General features: G+C 41.2%; 1 long non-coding RNA gene across 1 annotated transcript; it reads left to right on the forward strand.

Annotated features, from left to right (window-relative positions):
• The first annotated feature begins 543 nt into the window (after window positions 1-543).
• On the forward strand, window positions 544-13,093 carry LOC112545736 (uncharacterized). Its single transcript, XR_003089282.3, has 3 exons — window positions 544-1,035; window positions 8,186-8,233; window positions 12,785-13,093. It is a non-coding gene; the product is annotated as an uncharacterized LOC112545736 (long non-coding RNA).
• Window positions 13,094-18,270: the final 5,177 nt, after the last annotated feature.

Genomic DNA, 18,270 nt, shown 5'->3' on the forward strand with positions numbered 1-18,270 from the left:
AACTGCATTTCAGCCAAATAGCAAAACAAGTATGCTTGTGTAACCCACACACCCAGGCTACGTCTATACTACAAGCCTCTTGCAGAAGAGGAAATGCAAATGGAGCACTCATTTGTATAGGTTGCGCTCTCATTTGCATTTCCTCTTCCTTTCCCTTTTGCACAAGAGGTGGTTTTTGCACAAAAAGGCGCTGTGTAGACGGCTCCTTTTTGAGCAAAAACCTCTTGCGCACAAATGGCTCCTAATTAATAATGCAAATGAAGCACAGCAATATGCTAATCCACACTTCATTTGCATAGGCTTTTGCGCAAGAAACAAGCAGGGTAGACGTAGCCTTAATGTCTGGCCCGTCTCACATCCAAAGAGGCTGCATTTTAGTGAGAGCTGCCCTGTGCTTAAATGTTGTTAAAATGGAAGAAAAATATAAAAAGCCGATCACCAAAGTGATGGTGAGCGTTGTTCATTGCAGGCTGTTCTCTCACCCAAACTCAGCCTGGGCAGTCAGTCACAGGAGTAGAGGCACTGGCTTCTCAGTTTGAACACAGAACCCGTCATTTTAATACGGGAGTGATTCTATGCAGGAGCCTCTGGTGTATGCAAGGCTAGTCTCTGGCATCAGGCAAACAGAGGCCTAGGAATGCATTACAGACAAGGGGGAGGGGAGACAAAAGAACATTCATCTGTGGAAAACAGAGGATTCTTTTTCTTTTCTTACAAGTGACTCGCGTGAATTTTTACCCAGAAAGAGCTCAGGCTAGGCAATTTCATGATTCATCAGAATCTGTGTTTTCCCATCAGTTACCTGTATCCAAGTGACACTATTTGCATTTACCTCACAAACCCAGAATCTTCATGGGAGTGTCCTTTGTGAATCAGTGTTCTTTCCATGCAGAGCCCGCTCAAACGCGATTACAACTTTGCTATCTCTTGGTAGCTGGCTGGGTGCCAGGATGAAGGATTCCTTTCAGAATTAACTGCAAACCCATCCTCCCCCATTTTTAGCTGTCTTGCAGAGTGTGGTATGTAATCTACCATGTAAGTAACTGCATGTCATTTTACAAGCACTGCGAAAGGGCATCGTCAGCGGAAAGGCTGTGTGTCTCTGGTTTTCAAGGAGCTGTCAATGTGCAGAAAGGATGAGGGAGAAAATGAGTTCAATGCTTTTAGGCAAATTCTTGCTCCTCATGTTGCCGAAAGGAGGGCTCATTCAACGGGAGCATGTTTCTGGTAATGCACAGAAGCTGCTGGCTTTGTCAGTGCTTTAGTAGGCAAAGAGAAGCTATATCTCAGAAAAGCAGAAAGATATTTTTTTTGTTTTTGTTTGTTAAAAATATTGATTACAGAGCAGGCTGTGCCTTTGTCACAAGTCCTAAGAAAGGAATACTGAAAGGTTATGCTGCCCCAGGAACCGACACCTGATGGTATTATCACAATAGCCTCGCCATATGGCCCTGGTTCTCCACTTGCTCTAGTGAAGAAGAAGAAATCTGCATCAATTCTGCACTTAGAATAGGTTGTGTCCTATTATGCACCGACTTAGCCATTGTGGGAGAGCTTTTGAAGTGGCCACTTGCTGCTTACTTGCCCATCTCCACGGGATGGGAAGAACAGGCCTTGTGGACACAGCCCTTTTCCTGTGATTGTTAGAGCCCCACAAATCTACGGACATCAGCTTTATATCCACAGGTACCCACATCCACAGATGCAAATATCCGCAGCTCATTTTTGCAGATGCAGATACAAATTTTGTATCTATGCAGGGCTGTCCTGATTGTGATCTGCTATATGAATAGCTCATTTGTAAAGGAATGCCTTAATCCCCTGTGCCAGCGGGTCATATTCTGGCCCTTCTATATATATTTCCATTTTACCATTGCAGACTTTTTATTACGGTAATATCGAAACACACAAATATTAGCAATGTTGTTCAGTCTTGCAATAAATTATTCCCACCTTACATCAAAATGATGTTTTCATTAGACATATTCTGATAATCTAAGGAATGAGGCAAAAGGAAGGAAATACCTAAGATGGGGGAAGGAAATGGAAAAAAAAAAGAATGAAAAATATTTCCCCTTCTTTCTATTTGCTATGCAGCACCCCCTTTTTACTCACCAGACTGCCACAAGCCAATAAAATGAAAGCTTTTGGACTCAGACACAAAAATTTTCATGTTAAATTAGTAGCTCAAGAATTTGGCAAATCACTGGAGTCATTTACTCTCACATCCTTCATTCCTTTCCCCAGCATAATGACAATATAATATGGAAGCAAACTTTAGCTAATGTAACACAGATGAAAATAGGAGATACTTGTTCCATAGTGCTACATATTAATTGGGACAAATTCTTCCTTAGTGCAACTCTTTTCTGGTGTTACTCCAAGACTGATGATATTTAATCATTTAATAATAATGTTTAACATTTGTATTTTGCACCTTTGATTCCTGGAGCTTTACATAGGAACAAATTCTGCCTCTCTTGCACACTTTCAGGAGTGGCTTATTCAACATGTAGACCCACTAAATTCATTTTTACCGCTCATGGAGTAAGGTCCCAAGTCCCTCAATTGCTTGCAGTACTTATTTTAAGCAGTCAGTAGTATGACCCATATCTTTAAAGTCAAAGCCTAAATGTTTGTAGGCTCATGGCCTAAGGGACTATTCAATACATGGAAGTTGAAGAATGTGGCCTAGAACAAATAAAGACATGGAGTAATACTTCCAAAAGTGCCCAAGTGACTTAAAAGCCTAAGTCTTATTAACTCGCAATGGGACTTATGACCTGTGTTTCTTAGATGTTTTTGAGAATTTTAATCACAACATCTGCCCGAAGAAGCTTACTAGCGAAACTGAGGATGTCAAAATGAGAACATAGTGGGAGACAAACATTAGTCATGGAAAAATAAGAAAGGAAGAAAAGAATACCACAATGAGAATACCACAATGTTAGGATCATCCAATAAATTCAGCAGGTGGGGTTTATTGATTTATTATATTACCATCACATGGGCATTGTTCAATGGAAAAAGTTGGATTCTGAGCTGTGATTTGAACATTGCATGACATGCATGCTTAGGGAAGACATAGTTGATGTAGCATATGGGATAACTTTGACTCTGAGGCCCCAATCCTGCAGCCACTTAACAATGTACTTAACTATAAGCATATGAGCTGTTTTATAGAAAGTCAAGGAGACTATTGCCATATGTAAAATTAAGCACATGTGCAAGTGTTTGCAAGGTTCATGTCAGTGCTTGCCATTTTTGTGTTAAAACGAAGAAAATACAATATAGTTTAAATTTGTGCACATTATATTGAAGCCTGCAGTGTAATGAACATTATCGTTCAATATATCAGTATTGATGAGGCCAAAAATCTGACTGGCTTCAGATTGTTTTTTTGGTGGTATTCATTATAGTCTTTTAAAAAGCTATTATAATAATTGAATTGTTAGCAAAAAAGAGTGAAAGTTAACTTTTCACACGAGACCATGTTAATTTTGTGAGAGTGAGCTGGCAATTCTTCTGATACTGAGAGATGGTTCAAATATGGCAGGCAACAATATCACAAATAAAAACAATTAAAATTAAATATTTCCCATTCATACGGCATCCTTTTGACATGAACTATAATGAATGCGAAAATATTCACTTGTAATTTGGAAGTCATTTTCTTTATCTAGAGTTAGAGAAACAGTTTTGTAGTTAGTGATCATGGCAATTGGAAACAGTTGTTTTTGACTGTTTCATACCTAGGAAGAAAGTGGTCGTAATAATTGACTATTGCTGAGTGCCTTTAGATCTTTAAAATTTCAGAGATAGCCATGTTAGTGGGTAACTTTAAAAACAATGAATAGTCTTGTGACACCTTGGAGACTATATATAGATATAGTCATGAGCTTTGGTGGGCAAACCCCACTTCCATGGGCATTTGGTATGGTAGGCAGGGGAAGGCTTTGAAGCTTATCTACTCACTGTTTCTTTTTTTCTTCCTCCCCTCCATTTTTTCCCCTTCTCCCTCCCTCTCTCCTTCTCTTATTTAATCTTGGATCTGGACTTCCAACACTCCTGTAATCTGAAGAAGGGGGTTGTGCCCACAAAAGCTCACGATATCATCTACATGTTTTGTTAGTTTTTAAGGTGCTACTAGACTATTTGTTGTTTTTTAAGTTTTTCCTGTTACAGACTAACTCAGCTACCCCTCTGAAACTATATACATAGAATTTGTTAATCTCTATTAACACCTCTATTAAAGGTGTCACAGGACTACTCATTCTTTTTAGATCTTTATACACTTGGGACTAGACCTCTCAGCTGTGGCCAAGCAACATTCTGGGCAATTGGAGAGAGGAAGGGCAAAGGTCACTGTTCTATCCGCCAGGCCGTTACTCATGGGGCTACCTGTCCTACCATTCCCCTGAGCTCTCTAGTTCCCTCACAGAAAATATGTGTGCGGTTTTTGAAAAGAGTCATAAAACAAACCAGGACTTGTAGTAATACACTGGGCATTTTATAAAGCCTCAGTGTAAATGAGATAAACTACTCAAGAAGTAGTACTTCAAAGAATTCCTGCTGCATTCCTCTTTGTTTCTGTGATCACTGCAAACCTTCCAACCCTCTGTGTCAGATAGTGGCCCATATTTTTATGATGTGCCTAGAATAGATTTCAGTGAAAGGCACTACATAATGGCAAAGCATTACTGCCGTTTATTTTATGAACTTTGATGAAGACTTTCTAAAACACAGAAAAAATGAACTGGAGCAAAATACAGAAGTTGAGCTGTTGACGTAATCAAAGGCCATTCATGCCAAATTTTCAGGTTCCCAGACAACCTGGAAGCCTGTACATGTGGTAGACATTTACTCTGCTGATGACAATTTGTTTGCATAGGAACCTTTATCTGATTTTACTCATTGGGTGCAGTTAGCGCCTCTCATCAAACATTAGGGCAACAGTTGAAGAGCTTGTATTTGGTTATTAATGCTAAAAAAACATTTTCCCGGCAGTGCAGCACATTTGTCTTTCCTTATCTATGTTTTTCAGTCAGCGCAATGTCAAAGGTATACCACAGGGCAATGTTAATTTTCCCAGCACCCAATTAAGTCACTGGCTACATCAATTTGTAAATCTACCAAAACAGCATGACATATTTTATACTCACCTTAGAAGGAAACAACCCATCAGCTGAGGAGAAAATGGAAAAACTAGGGGTCAGATCATCACTCTGCTCTGGCCCCTTTATGCCACATAAAATGGCCCTAAAATCCTGGATGTAACTAGGGCAGTAACAATAGTATGGCTGAGGGCACATACAGATAAGTGACTGTGCCCACTTCTCATATGGAAATACAGAGTTTAGTTTAGATTAGTTTACCCACTTCTTTTTTACTACTGCCTCAACGGAGGGGACTTAATCCACACAGGAACTGTGCAAGGCAGCACGGCATGTGGGGTCACATGCTCTCCTAAGTATGATCCCTGGTTTAGACTGAGCATGCTCACATGGACTGAGCATGCTCAATAAAATTGCTGAAGCCAGCTGCCCTCACGGTGTCCGTCCTCTCTCCTCTGCAGTCACAGATCATCTCTAGCAGAAGGCAATCTATTTTAATTTATAACCAAACACATTCCAGTTAGTTGCATTTCTTTATGTAATCCTATCTTCCAGCCCCTTAGCATAAGAGTTACTTAAGGCTCCATTAGCTTTATGACAGTGTAAAAAGGATCGAGGTTTTTATTGTGAAAAGAGGATTGCTGTACTGATCAGAAATCTGAGCACAGTTGCAGAAAATGATGTGCAGCTTATGTGTGCGTGTCAGACTGGATTGTGATCCGAAAGGGAAATTACAAGTACTGGACTGATTAGAAGGCAGTGCAAATATGCATGTCTGGAATGAAAGGTAATATCTCAGTGTATATAGAGTGGTGGTAGAAATGTAGCCGTGTTAGTCTGGTGCAGCTGAAACAAAAAACAGGACTGTGTAGCACTTTAAAGACTAACAAGATGGTTTAATAGGTGATGAGCTTTCGTGGGCCAGACCCACTTCCTCAGCTCAACCAGAAAGGACATTGTCTCAACAACTTGATTACCTGCATCCTGCTTCAAAGACCTTTTAAGACTTCACTTCAAAGAGAATCCTCTGAACTGTCATTCATGCTTAAATTTGACACTTTACACTCAAATTTGAATAAAGACGCTAATTATCTTACCCATTACAAAGATAGCTTCCCCAATTATCACCTCTAATATCATTAGCTCACAGACATTTACCTCTTCCCTTTCCCCCCCTTCATCCCCCCTCTGTTCTGAAATTTGATTTGTCCTTTTCATATGTGTTCATTTTTTTATTTGTATCCTTTGGTATATATGGTTGTGACAATTTTCTTCCACTATTTGATCTGAGGAAGTGGGTCTGGCCCACGAAAGTTCATCACCTATTAAACCATCTTGTTAGTCTTTAAAGTGCTACATAGTCCTGTTTTTTGTCTCAATGTGTATGTTTGTGACAGCGAGGCTCTGCTGGTGAGGTTTGAGAGACATTAGTATTTAAGAGGATGTATTTGGGCTTGAGTCCAGGAAAGGCATTCCCAGCCAAAGGATTTGCAAGGCCCAAGGAAGGAAGCTGGGAGCGGGGCCCCAGGCCTGGCTGGTGGATGATGAATATGCAGCAACGTGGAGCCCTGAAAGCATGGGGCCCAAGGCATTTGCCTTGCTTGCCTTGCTTGCCTTGCCCTAGGGCTGAGAAAAAGTAATGATCAGAAAAGTCTATGTCTTTGAAGACTGATGCTGATTTTTGGTGAGGAGACAAGGTTTTTAAACCATACAGTGATATTTTAGGAGCATTGAATGTGACATTTTTCAGCAGGCAAGTGAAATCCCAGAGATTTTGTCCACACTGAGCACTCCCTTCCCTATTATTTTTGAAAGCAATCTGTACATAATGAAGAACTGAAATTGGATACTACAGGAAGTGTAAAGATGTGAACTTGTTCTGTGTTTGTATATCTCCTAGCACAATGGGATTTGGGTCTATGATTGGGAGTATTAATATTGGGTGCTATGGTAATACAAATAACTAATAACCACATGTAGGGGTCAAGTTGTAACTGAGTTATAGGCGATGAGCGAGAAAGTTTTGCTCCCTTAAAAAGCATCTAGTGTTACCTAGTCTGTCTGTGGAGGAGTTGGATTATGTAAATACCTAATCCAAATTCTGCAAAAACAATCTGGAGACAGCAGTACTCAGCATTAGCAAAATACCACCTAGGTGGGCCTAAAGATAAAGATGTCTCTGGAGTTTTTGTCACAGACATTGGGGGAATTAAGCCCCAGAATGTGTATGAAATTATCATGCACCTTTCTTTCTTTCTTTCTTTCTTTCTTTCTTTCTTTCTTTCTTTCTTTCTTTCTTTCTTTCTTTCTTTCTTTCTTTCTTTCTTTCTTTCTTTCTTTCTTTCTTTCTTTCTTTCTTTCTTTCTTTCTTTTAGAAAACACATATAAACAAGTTGAAAATCAGCACTTTAATGAGTTATTTGCCAAAAGCTGAGATTCTTTACCCATGAAAATATTTTAGATACTCAGGCAAAACATTCACAAACTATTATTTTCATTGCAATCATGCTGAATTTTTTTGTCAACATCTTTCCTTTTCAATTTGCATCAGTCCAGGGTTTATATATGCTGCAGTATACATAGTGACATGTTGAAAAAACAGGCTGTGTTGAAACATGGAGACCATACTTTGTTTGGGTGGGAAGTACAGTGAGTGCTTCTTTATGGATAGGTACTCTGCAGGTACCCACATTACTTATTGAAAGGGAAGTTCTGTTGCCCACAGATGAAATTGTGTAAGTGGTGGTGGTAGACACCCATACAAGAATAATAAATAATATTGCTGGGAGACTCTTGTGTGCTGCAGTCTTAAAGTCACATGATACAGGGTGGGTAGTGGGAAACAGTTGCATGGTGCAGGAGATTTCTGAGTATCTACTTTTAATTTAAGGAATATTTATTTCTAAAGATAAAAGAGGGAGACTTTTAAATAGGAGGCTCCTATAAAGTGGAGGCTGCAGTGTCCCTTTAGGAGGCTTTGATTTATGAGTAATAAAGAAGCAGGAGGGCAAAGACAAAATTTCCAAAAGCTGTATAAGCTTGAAAAGGCAACTCTTCTATCTCTCACCCAGGCCTCAGGAACCAGGGTCAGGCTCCAAGGTGAAAGAAAAGGAATTTATGTAAGTACATGAACTCCAGCTGGGGCTTTAGCTAACACATTTTGCTCCCCAGTCCCTTACAATCTGAAACGAAAACCTTCTGCAAAGTTGGCTGGCTAGACTTGCTTCTGTTTCTGATGAGTACTTTCTGTTTTCATTCTCATCACCTTAATGGAAACTGACCAGCTTTTTGAAAAACAAAATGAACACTGAAATGAAAGTTTCCATAAAAATTTACTTGTACAACATTTCAGACTCAATAGAACTTCCTTACTGCATTCTAGATCATTTTAACGTGAGGAATGTAAAATCTGATAGAAAGCAAATTGGCCTTAAAAAAGGGTGGATTAAAAAAAACAATCCTCCTTTGAACAGCTTACATTTTCTTTCTTATAAATTCAGTGAGAACAAATCTTAAGGTTCAACTATCTTTCTGCAGGTTAGACTCCATGGCTGTCTACACTGGCTCTTTTGCGCAAAAGTCTTTCAGAAAAAGACTTTTGCCCGAACGGGAGCGGCATGGTATTTCTGCAAAAGCACTGACAATCTTACATGAGATCATCAGTGCTTTTGCGGAAATTCAAGTGGCCAATGTAGACAGCTGGCAAGTTTTTACAGAAAAGCAGATGATTTTGCAGAAAAACTTGCCAGTCTAGATACAGCCAAACAGAATCAGCACTTGTCCTAGTACTCCCTGGATACAAATGGGGGCAGGAACACAGACCTGCCTTGCCACATTCTCTCTGGGGCCACTAGCACTGTAGACACTTTGCACTTCACCACCCAACTGTTAAGGGATGGTGTCCTCTTGAATGGACAAAGGGCATCCCTGTACCCACTCAGCACTATGTATTTACTTAGTTATTTGTTTCGCCATGGTCCCTAGGAACCGTAGTCATGGCTCAGGGCCCCATTGTGTTGGGCACTACACAAATTCACACCGAATCCCCAGCCTATCCATCAGCTCTCATTCACTAGCGAACTACCAGTGCTCACCTCTGATTGGCTCATGATGCCACTTTTCAAATAAGCAGTTTCTCTCATGCTGCCGGAAAGACTTGGTTGCGCTCGCAGTCATACAACTATAATAGTCCCATAGCTGGAGAAAACGAATGAATAAATCCTGCCACTGCTGGTGCTGGGGAATAACTGGGGAAATGGCAGTAATGCTGCTGTTAGACTGTCACATTCACTTTAGCAGATGTTTTTTCCTTCGTCAATAAATTCTGGTACTGATTCAGCTGATCTCAGCAATCATTTCTGCTAGGTACTGTTAAATCACATATAACAAAGCACCATGTGGCTAGCAGCTGGGGATGACTGACAATATTTGCCTTAGATACATGAGTAGATTGTACTCCCATGGTTCTTCTAAAGCAACAGGGGACCATGCAGCATTTAGATAAACGGTGTTGTCTCTTGGTATTGTCTGGACTGCTTATGCCAGTGCTAAGAGCAGTCTCACTGTCACTATGGCATCTCACCGGCATGCACAACATCTTATCAAGACAGTCTGACTGTAGGAAAAAATATATTTAGGGCTGACGTGTCTCCTCTATACACCACCTCCACAAATCAAATACACAGAAAATTGTCAAGAACATTATGTCTGTTCAAAGAGCACAGCAGCAAGCAAGACCAATCGCTTCCTGGGAAAAAGATGTACTGAATGTATATTTCATGCTTAAACTGTTGTAGCTCCCTCTGCTATGGCCTTGCCAACTCCCAGCTCTCCAGACGCAAGCACGTCACGGCCTATTTTGATCATAAGTGCAAGGAAGCATTAACCATGTCACTCATGTTATCAGACATCCAGGGCTCCTCATTGTTCCCTGGTCCTGCTCAAAAAGCCTCCTAAATAACAAAATATATAACCTATCAGACTGAATCTCCTTGTAATTCCTCCCAGTGCTTCCAAATGGATTTTTGGATGGGGAAGGAATATGTGGTGTTAATGTGGAATGAAATCCACCCATCCAGCCACCTTTGGGCTTGCTTACATTTGTGCAGAGACAGAGGCTCACTGAGACAGGAAGTGGTAAACCACCCAGGGAGCAGTACGTGGAAACATAATGCCTGTGTAAGGCTATGTCTACACTGGCACTTTCAGTACTCAAACATTTGTTGCTCATGAAAAGTGCCGATGTGCATAGCGCTTCATCGGCAGGAGCTCCACTCATTAGAGGTAGTTTTATCTTGTTGCCAGGAGAACTCTCTCTCCCAGGGATAAAGAGAGGCTATACTTGTGTCCCTTACAAGGGTGCAGCTGCAGTGGCACAGCTGTGCTGTTGTAAGGTGCGCCATGTAGACATACACTGAGGCTATGTGTACACTCACGGCTTCTTGCGCCAGAAATATGCAAATGAGGCTAAGCGTGGAATATTGCCAAGCCTCATTTGCATACCTAATGAGCCACCATTTTTGCAGAAGAGGCTCTTGCTCCAGAAGAAACTGTCTACACTGCCCCTTCTTGCGCAACAAAAACCCTCTTGCGCAATGCCGTTCTTCCTGAAAAGTAATCAGCATAATGGCATTGTGCAAGAAGGTTTTTGTTGTGCAAGAAGGGGCAGTGTAGATAGCTCCTTCAGGCGCAAGAGCCTCTTCTGTAAAAATGGCGGCTTATTAGGTATACAAATGAAGCTCGGCAATATTCCACACAGCCTCATTTGCATATTTCTGGCTCAAGAAGCCGCTAGCGTAGACATAGCCTAAGAGATCGGGGAGTCTCAGGCACAGATGTTTAGCTGCCTGGAACCAAAGCATATGGGTTCAATATGAAAAACATTATTGGGAAACTTGGTGGTTAATAGCAGGGCCTCAGGATAGCTGACCAACTGAAAAGTAAGCTAGATTGTTGTATTAAAAGGAGGATAGTCAAGAAATATGAATTTTTGGTGAGACATGCTCAAAATTGGGCAGGATACAGCAGCTAGCTGTTTACCTTCTTTCTGTACACCTTGGCTACGTCTACACTGGCCCCTTTTCCGGAAGGGGCATGTAAATTTCACTAGTCGTCATAGGGAAATCCGCGGGGGATTTAAATATCCCCCGCGGCATTTAAATAAAAATGTCCGCCGCTTTTTTCCGGCTTTTAAAAAAGCCGGAAAAGAGCGTCTAGACTGGCCCCGATCCTCCGGAAAAAGTGCCCTTTTCCGGAGGGTCTTATTCCTATTCCTTATTCTTATTCCTTTGAAGTAGGAATAAGAGCCTCTGGAAAAGGGCACTTTTTCCGGAGGATCGGGGCCAGTCTAGACGCTCTTTTCCGGCTTTTTTAAAAGCCGGAAAAAAGCGGCGGACATTTTTATTTAAATGCCGCGAGGGATATTTAAATCCCCCGCGGATTTCCCTATGACGACTAGTGAAATTTACATGCCCCTTCCGGAAAAGGGGCCAGTGTAGACGTAGCCCAAGTGTGTGAAGTGGGAGGGGACTGTTCCTTGATACCTTTAAGCCAGATTTTGCCAAATTTACTTATGTTATTTTGCATCTTACGCTACAGGGAGGCTTGCTTATTACAATGGAACTACTTGTGGACAAACTCAATAGGAATAGGTGAGGCAGTGGCTAGAAAGTTAAAGGGGTATAAAGAAATGTATGCCTTGATAATTAAAAGAGATAAGGTGGGTGAGGTAATATCTTTTACTGCGGGGGTGCCCAATCAAGGGCCCACGGACCATTCATGGCTCACGAGAGCATTTCATGAGGCCTGTAGGTTGCTTCAACACAATAGACCAATGGCCAATTCATTCGCATTTTGTCATCGTGTTTACATCATTTTAATTTACACAAATATGTAAATAAAAAATACTTTACACACAATCTGTTTAAATTCATTCAAAACAAGCTGAACTTGAAATATAAATCAATACACTTGGCTTTAAATTTTATTAAAATATACAGAATCGGTTTGACCCTAATAAGGTACTACTTAAGTTTTTGTGTCTCTCCAGTGTAATAAGGCAGGGCACAACTGTTTTACTGAACCAACTTCTGTTGGTGTGAGAGAAACTCTTTTGAGCTACACAAAACTCATTTTTCAGGTAATTAAGACCAGATTCTTCTCTTGCTGGATTAATTACCATTCCAACCTCACAAGGGTGTCATACAGTTTAATTAATTACAGCCAAACTCTGCAATCAGTCACACCAGTGTAATCTAGGATAACTCCGCTGGATTTATAATCACAGTCTCTATCTCAGGGAAAATGTGGTGCTTGCCTCTCATCTTGTGATAGCCAACTGGCTAGGAATGCAATAGATATCTTCTCCCGCTGCTCCTTCCATGAATCCAATCAGACTAATATTCAAATTAATTCAGTTTTCCACACATTCTAGTCTAAATGTGACTGATTTTGTTTGGTCTTCAGGCCTTTTGATTTTCTTTTTCAATCTATGTAAGTCTATGTATTTATAGTGTGTGTGTGTGTGTGTGTGTGTGTGTGTGTGTGTGAAGTATTACAGGGCACTTTTATCATGAGATATAAGATAAAGATCTCCCAACATTCCCACTGATAAATAATAACAAGTTGGAGGTAACCATTTATTGGACTAACTACATGATTATCCTTCACAGACAGGTGTCAACTCTAGCTTTGATTATCTCCAAGTTGAAGGTAATTCCACAACCTCTTATATCCAGACCTAACAACACACTCAGGTATGCACTTTGAGCAGATGAGCAGTTTTGTTGATTTCTGTGGGACTACTCCCATACTTAATGTTAAGCATATGCTTAAATGCTTTGTTAGATTGGAGTGTTAGTGAGCTCCCTAGAGTAACTCCAATATAAAAGGGTAGAGGGGCAAATTTTGTTTTCATACAGCTTAGCACAGAGGTGTTCCATGGCTAGAGCTCCTAGGCACTATGGTAAAACAAAGGGTGCATCTACACAGCAGCTTTATTTCAGAATAACGTTAGTTATTCCGAAATTAACTATGTGAGCATCTGCACAGATAGCCTGTTATTTCAAAATAATTTCATAATAACAGGGGGCTTATTTCGATGTTTGTAAACCTCATTCCACGAGGAATAATACCTCTTCCAAAATAGCTATTTTGGAATAGGAGTCGTGTGTACACTCCACTGCTGCTATTTTGAAATAGCTCCTCTCCCAGGCCATTCAAAGTAATTACTCCCCAGTGCTTCTTAGGTTTCTGAATCGAGGTAGCACGTCCACTTTAGGGGAATCTGCCTCAGACTAATTTCCAGGCTTCCCTGTACTGTAGCCATGCTATTTTGAAATAAGCTATTTCAGAGTATTTATTTCAGAATAACTTATTCCAAAATAATCGTGCAGTGTAGATGTAGTCAAATAATCATAATAATGATGATACATACTATGATGTCTTACACTTTATATAGTGCCTTTTATCAAAAAAGTTACCCCTCTGAGGTAAGTAAGTATTGTCTTCTCAATTTTCTCATGCAGATACCAAGGCACAGCAGCCTTCCTTTACATTGCTCTGTAGTAACTTACTCCAGTTCTGGTCTGATATGTTACAATTAATGTGTGCGAAATTTGGGATTTCCTTCCCTTCTGAATTTGTTTTCAATCCTGTGATAGGCTCTCTGGTACCCCCTTGGGGAATCCCTTTCTCGTCTTGAATGTCATTCTCTGAAAACTGGCATCACTGTTGTCTGGCTTCCAAACTTGGCGGTACAGTCCTTCAGCTGTACCCCTTGGACCATCTGTCCCCTTCCAGACATTTTCAAATAGTCCAGCGGAAAAAGTCAAAATTCCTTCACAACCTACAGAAAGGGCCAGTCCATGGGTGGAAGGTCTGGGCACCCTTGTCTAGGAAGCTATTCATCCAGTCTTGAACCAGATAGTCCTCTTTTGAGGTGGCTTGTCCCCATCTAGTATTGAGATAAATCAGATGGGATTTTTGTCCAGTATCAATCGTGGGATTCCATTTTTAGGAGTGCACTGCATACACCCCTATGGTTATCCAGTTATGGATGGATCATGCGTGCAAGGTCATGCTGATAGAGATCATGGCCCCCCTGTGGCATGACCTCACATGCATTGCTCTTCTTAGAAGAACCAGAATGTCCTGTATTCCTGGCATATGTGAATGTTCTCCCGGACCTTGTGTTTCTACTAACCAAGGCTGTGCCAGAGCTCCAAAAAGAAGAAGCTGTTGTCATTATTTCCTCAGAGGGATGAGGTGACTGGCACTCTCAAACATTTTCCCAGTAGACAGCTCCTGGGAGCTCTGAGCCCTAGTTCGTTTTGGTCTTGAATGTCACAACCTGAGCAGCGATTCTCTCTTTTAAGGATTTGCCCTTCTCCATGATTGACAGACCTCATGGGTGCGGTGGGTTGGGACTAACTGGGACCAGGGCAGCACTTTAACTTCTTGGTGGGACAGGGAGATGCCTAAGCACAAGCCCAACATGGGACAAAAATTTTGAAAATTCTACAAAACACTGTGATTTGGAAATATCAAAATGCTTCTTTTTGGGTCTATTGAACTGATCTGAAATGCTGGTTCTGAGTTAGTCCAATATTAAATGGCATTTCCCTGTTGTGGTGCATTGCTTCATGGGAGTTTAGTTTGAGAGCCTAATGCCCCCTTCTTCCCTATGGGCTAAGTGTCACTGGGTGAATACATCTCTTACAATTAACTGAGAATCATGTGTCTCCCACGATGCACCACAGAACTTGGCCAAAGAGGGTCCACATTGCTTTATGGAACAAGTAGTTCTCTAGGGAGTCTAGCCAGAATGACAGCCCAAACTGTCACTCCCATGAGGAAACATGTCATGATAGAGAAGTACAATTTAATGTTGAATTGATTCAAAACTATATACAGTACTTCAGTCAATTCATCAAAACAAAATATTCCAAGTTGACTCCAACTGATTCACAATGAAATATTTTGTTTGTTTTCCCAACAGAAAGTGCCCCCCAACATGACCAGCTCTAGTGACATCTCCCTCAGTGCCAGTGTAAGTGACTAGACATGGAACAGCACGATAATGAGTTGGACCTAGGCTAGCATTTCTCAACCTTTTTTTGTATAAAGTACCCTTTACAAAAAATTATAAGTACCCCCAGTACCTACAGTTTTCAGACACACAACATTTTTTTCTACCGTTGCAACACATTTGTTTAAACAACTTAATTGTAGCTTGGCATGAAATTTTTGGGTGTAAAAGGTACAAAAATAATAAAACGCTGTAAAACTTAAAACAAAAATTCAGTTTTTTTCCAAATTTCAGTTGTGTTGATATAGCTCCCAGACTTTTCTTGAGCACCCCTAAGGGTACTCGTACCACTGACTGAGAAACACTGACCTAGGCGATTAAGTCAGTTTTCCAAGGTCTCAAAGAAAGTTTGTGACAGTACTTGGAATCAAGGCTTTATATACTGATTTCCAGTCTTTTAAATGTTACCAAACCCTTCAGGTACATTACCAAACAGCTTCAAATGCCATTTTAATCAAAACATTAAAAAAAAAATTGACATCAGTGCCTAAAGATATCTCCTCTGATATTTTCTCAAACGAAAGTACTAAATTTTTAGGTCAACAGTAAAAAAATTAGGCAAATTTGGAATGACTTTTAATCATATTTTTTCCCTTATTTTAGGTATTGCCATTGACATTGTTTTTATTGATTGCCTGACCAAGTGAGGCAGTTCAAAAATGTATTATACTCGACGCAATTTAAATTCCAGATAATGCAAACATTCAACTAGCATATGAGTCCAAGGAAATATTATCAGTTGCTCAGACTCAGTGAAACGTTGCTTACCTCCATAGTATGCTTCTTGAGGAACTGCCCTCCCCAACCCTAAGCAGACCATCCCTAGTTATTGTCACATTCGACTTTACATTGTCATTCATAGCTATTTCCTAAAAGCATGACATAATTGTTTAATTGCATTGCAGATAACCTTGTTTATTTTATATCCTCGCCACTCCACAGATTTGTTAATAGCTCCTCTTGAGGATTTGTCTCCTTGGATACACCTTATGAACTCCTGAAACACGGCCCACAAATACTAGAGCTTCTGGTTTTCTAGCTCACGATATTATCATGGCTTCTGGTTTCCCCGTAGTCTATCTTGAAGACTGTATTTGCTGGAGAGGATGTTTATGAAGGAACACAGGCTGCCTGGAAGACTTTTGAGCTTAGCTGTTATATGCCGAAAGATCAGCATATAACAAACAATTAGGCATTTTACACTAGATTCAGGCAATTATAATGCACCAAGGAAAACACTCTAAATTACAAATCTTAGTTAAAAATAAATATGAAAACAGTTCAGCTTTAGGTATACCATTACAGTTACAGTGCCCATAGTGTGCCTACAGTTATACCTGTATTAAAGTGTTTATACTGATGTAGCTTTTTTAAATATGGGAAAGAGAATAAGCTATACTCTTATCAGGTACCTTTATGCTCTTATAGCTGCATAGATCTGGGGTGGGGGGGTTCAGCATTAATTTTGGCAGATTCAAACAGCTGCAGTCATGAAGTAGCCATTTTGCAACTGATTGCTTCTGACTACAACTCTTCCCCCATCTCAGAAAATGGTATGTTCGCCAGTCCTTTAAGTATTAATTCAGTATGTGAGTGTTTGGCTGTATCTCCTTTCTTTTTGACCCTATAAGAGTAACATAAAATAAACACCAACTGGTGCCTGGCATCCAGATTTTTAAGGGTTGGAATATGTCAAAAGTATATGCTCATAATTATCTCACAAATATTTTCCTCAATGGAGGAGCAAGCATGTTTTTACACCTTTTCCAGAAATACCACTTTTGAAAACTGTTCTTTTTTATTCTACAGTTTACTCACATATTGATTTACAATATTGCAGCCTCTGTGGTGTTCTTTGACATACAGGCAGTCCCCGGGTTATGTACAAGATAGGGACTGTAGGTTTGTTCTTAAGTTGAATCTGTATGTAAGTCGGAACTGGCGTCAGCCGTTGCTGAAACTGATCAGTTTCAACAGCGGCTGAATCTGGATGCCAGTTCTGACTTACATACAGATTCAACTTAAGAAACCCAGGCGTCCCCAAGTCAGCTGCTGCTGAAACTGATTAGCGGCTGATTCCAGGAAGCCTGGGGCAGAGCAACTCTGCCTCGGGCTTCCTGTAGTCAGCCGCTGGTCAGTTTCAGCAGCGGCTGACTTGGGGACACCTGGGGCAGAGCAGCTGGGGTGCTGCTGGGTTGCTCCAGTAGCGCGGCTCCTCAGCGCTATTGGAGCAACCCAGCAGCACCCCAGCTGCTCTGCCCCAGGCGTCCTGATTCAGCCGCTGCTGAAACTGACCAGCAGCGGCTGAATCAGGACGCCTGGGGCAGAGCAGCTGGGGTGCTGCCGGGTTGGTCTGGAGCGGCGTTGCGGGACTGTAGCCAGACACAAAACCCCATCTTGTTTTTCCACGAGCCCCATCTTGTTTCCCCCCCACCCCCAGAGAGCAAGAGAAAGGCAGTCAGCCTTTGATGCCCTGGGAACGCAGGTTTGCTGCCTGTCCCTGACTCTACCATAAACAGAAACCAGACAGTAAATGGGCTAGCTGACGACCCGGGGCCTCCCGTCGCCCTGATGGCTAGTACCAGTAATTGACACGCCTGCACTGTCCCAGAGAGGAATCTTCGCCCATCACATACCAGAGGTGCCCATTGTCTGCATTTTCCCAGGTGTAAATTATGCTTTGCACCCTTCGTGGGAAACTTGGTGTTCAAAGCCATTTTTCCTAATTGGCCACTTAAAACCAGGAAGAAGCCTACATGACCCAAGGGGTATAAAAAGAGGTTCAGCCGCCCACCCCATTTGAGCTCCAATCATCTATACCTGCTGGCAGGTATTGATTGTCTCCCGAGGTCTGTGGGACGCCCAACCTCGCCCTACTTCTTCCCGAGGGATTGAGAGAAAGACGCTGGCCACGCCAAGTCTGGAACGCAGGGGTGAGAATATATACCTGCTATGTGTCTATTTTGCATGCATTTAATAAGAGCTCAGAGAACCAAAAGGGTTTCATGGTACCTGTAAGTGACTTATTAGTGTAATTTCTGTCCTGTCCTTTGTAGTGGCTGTGTTATC

The sequence above is a fragment of the Pelodiscus sinensis genome, chromosome 1 (genome assembly GCF_052426305.1).
Source record: "Pelodiscus sinensis isolate ZL-2025 chromosome 1, ASM5242630v1, whole genome shotgun sequence".
Classification (NCBI taxonomy): Eukaryota; Metazoa; Chordata; order Testudines; family Trionychidae; genus Pelodiscus; species Pelodiscus sinensis.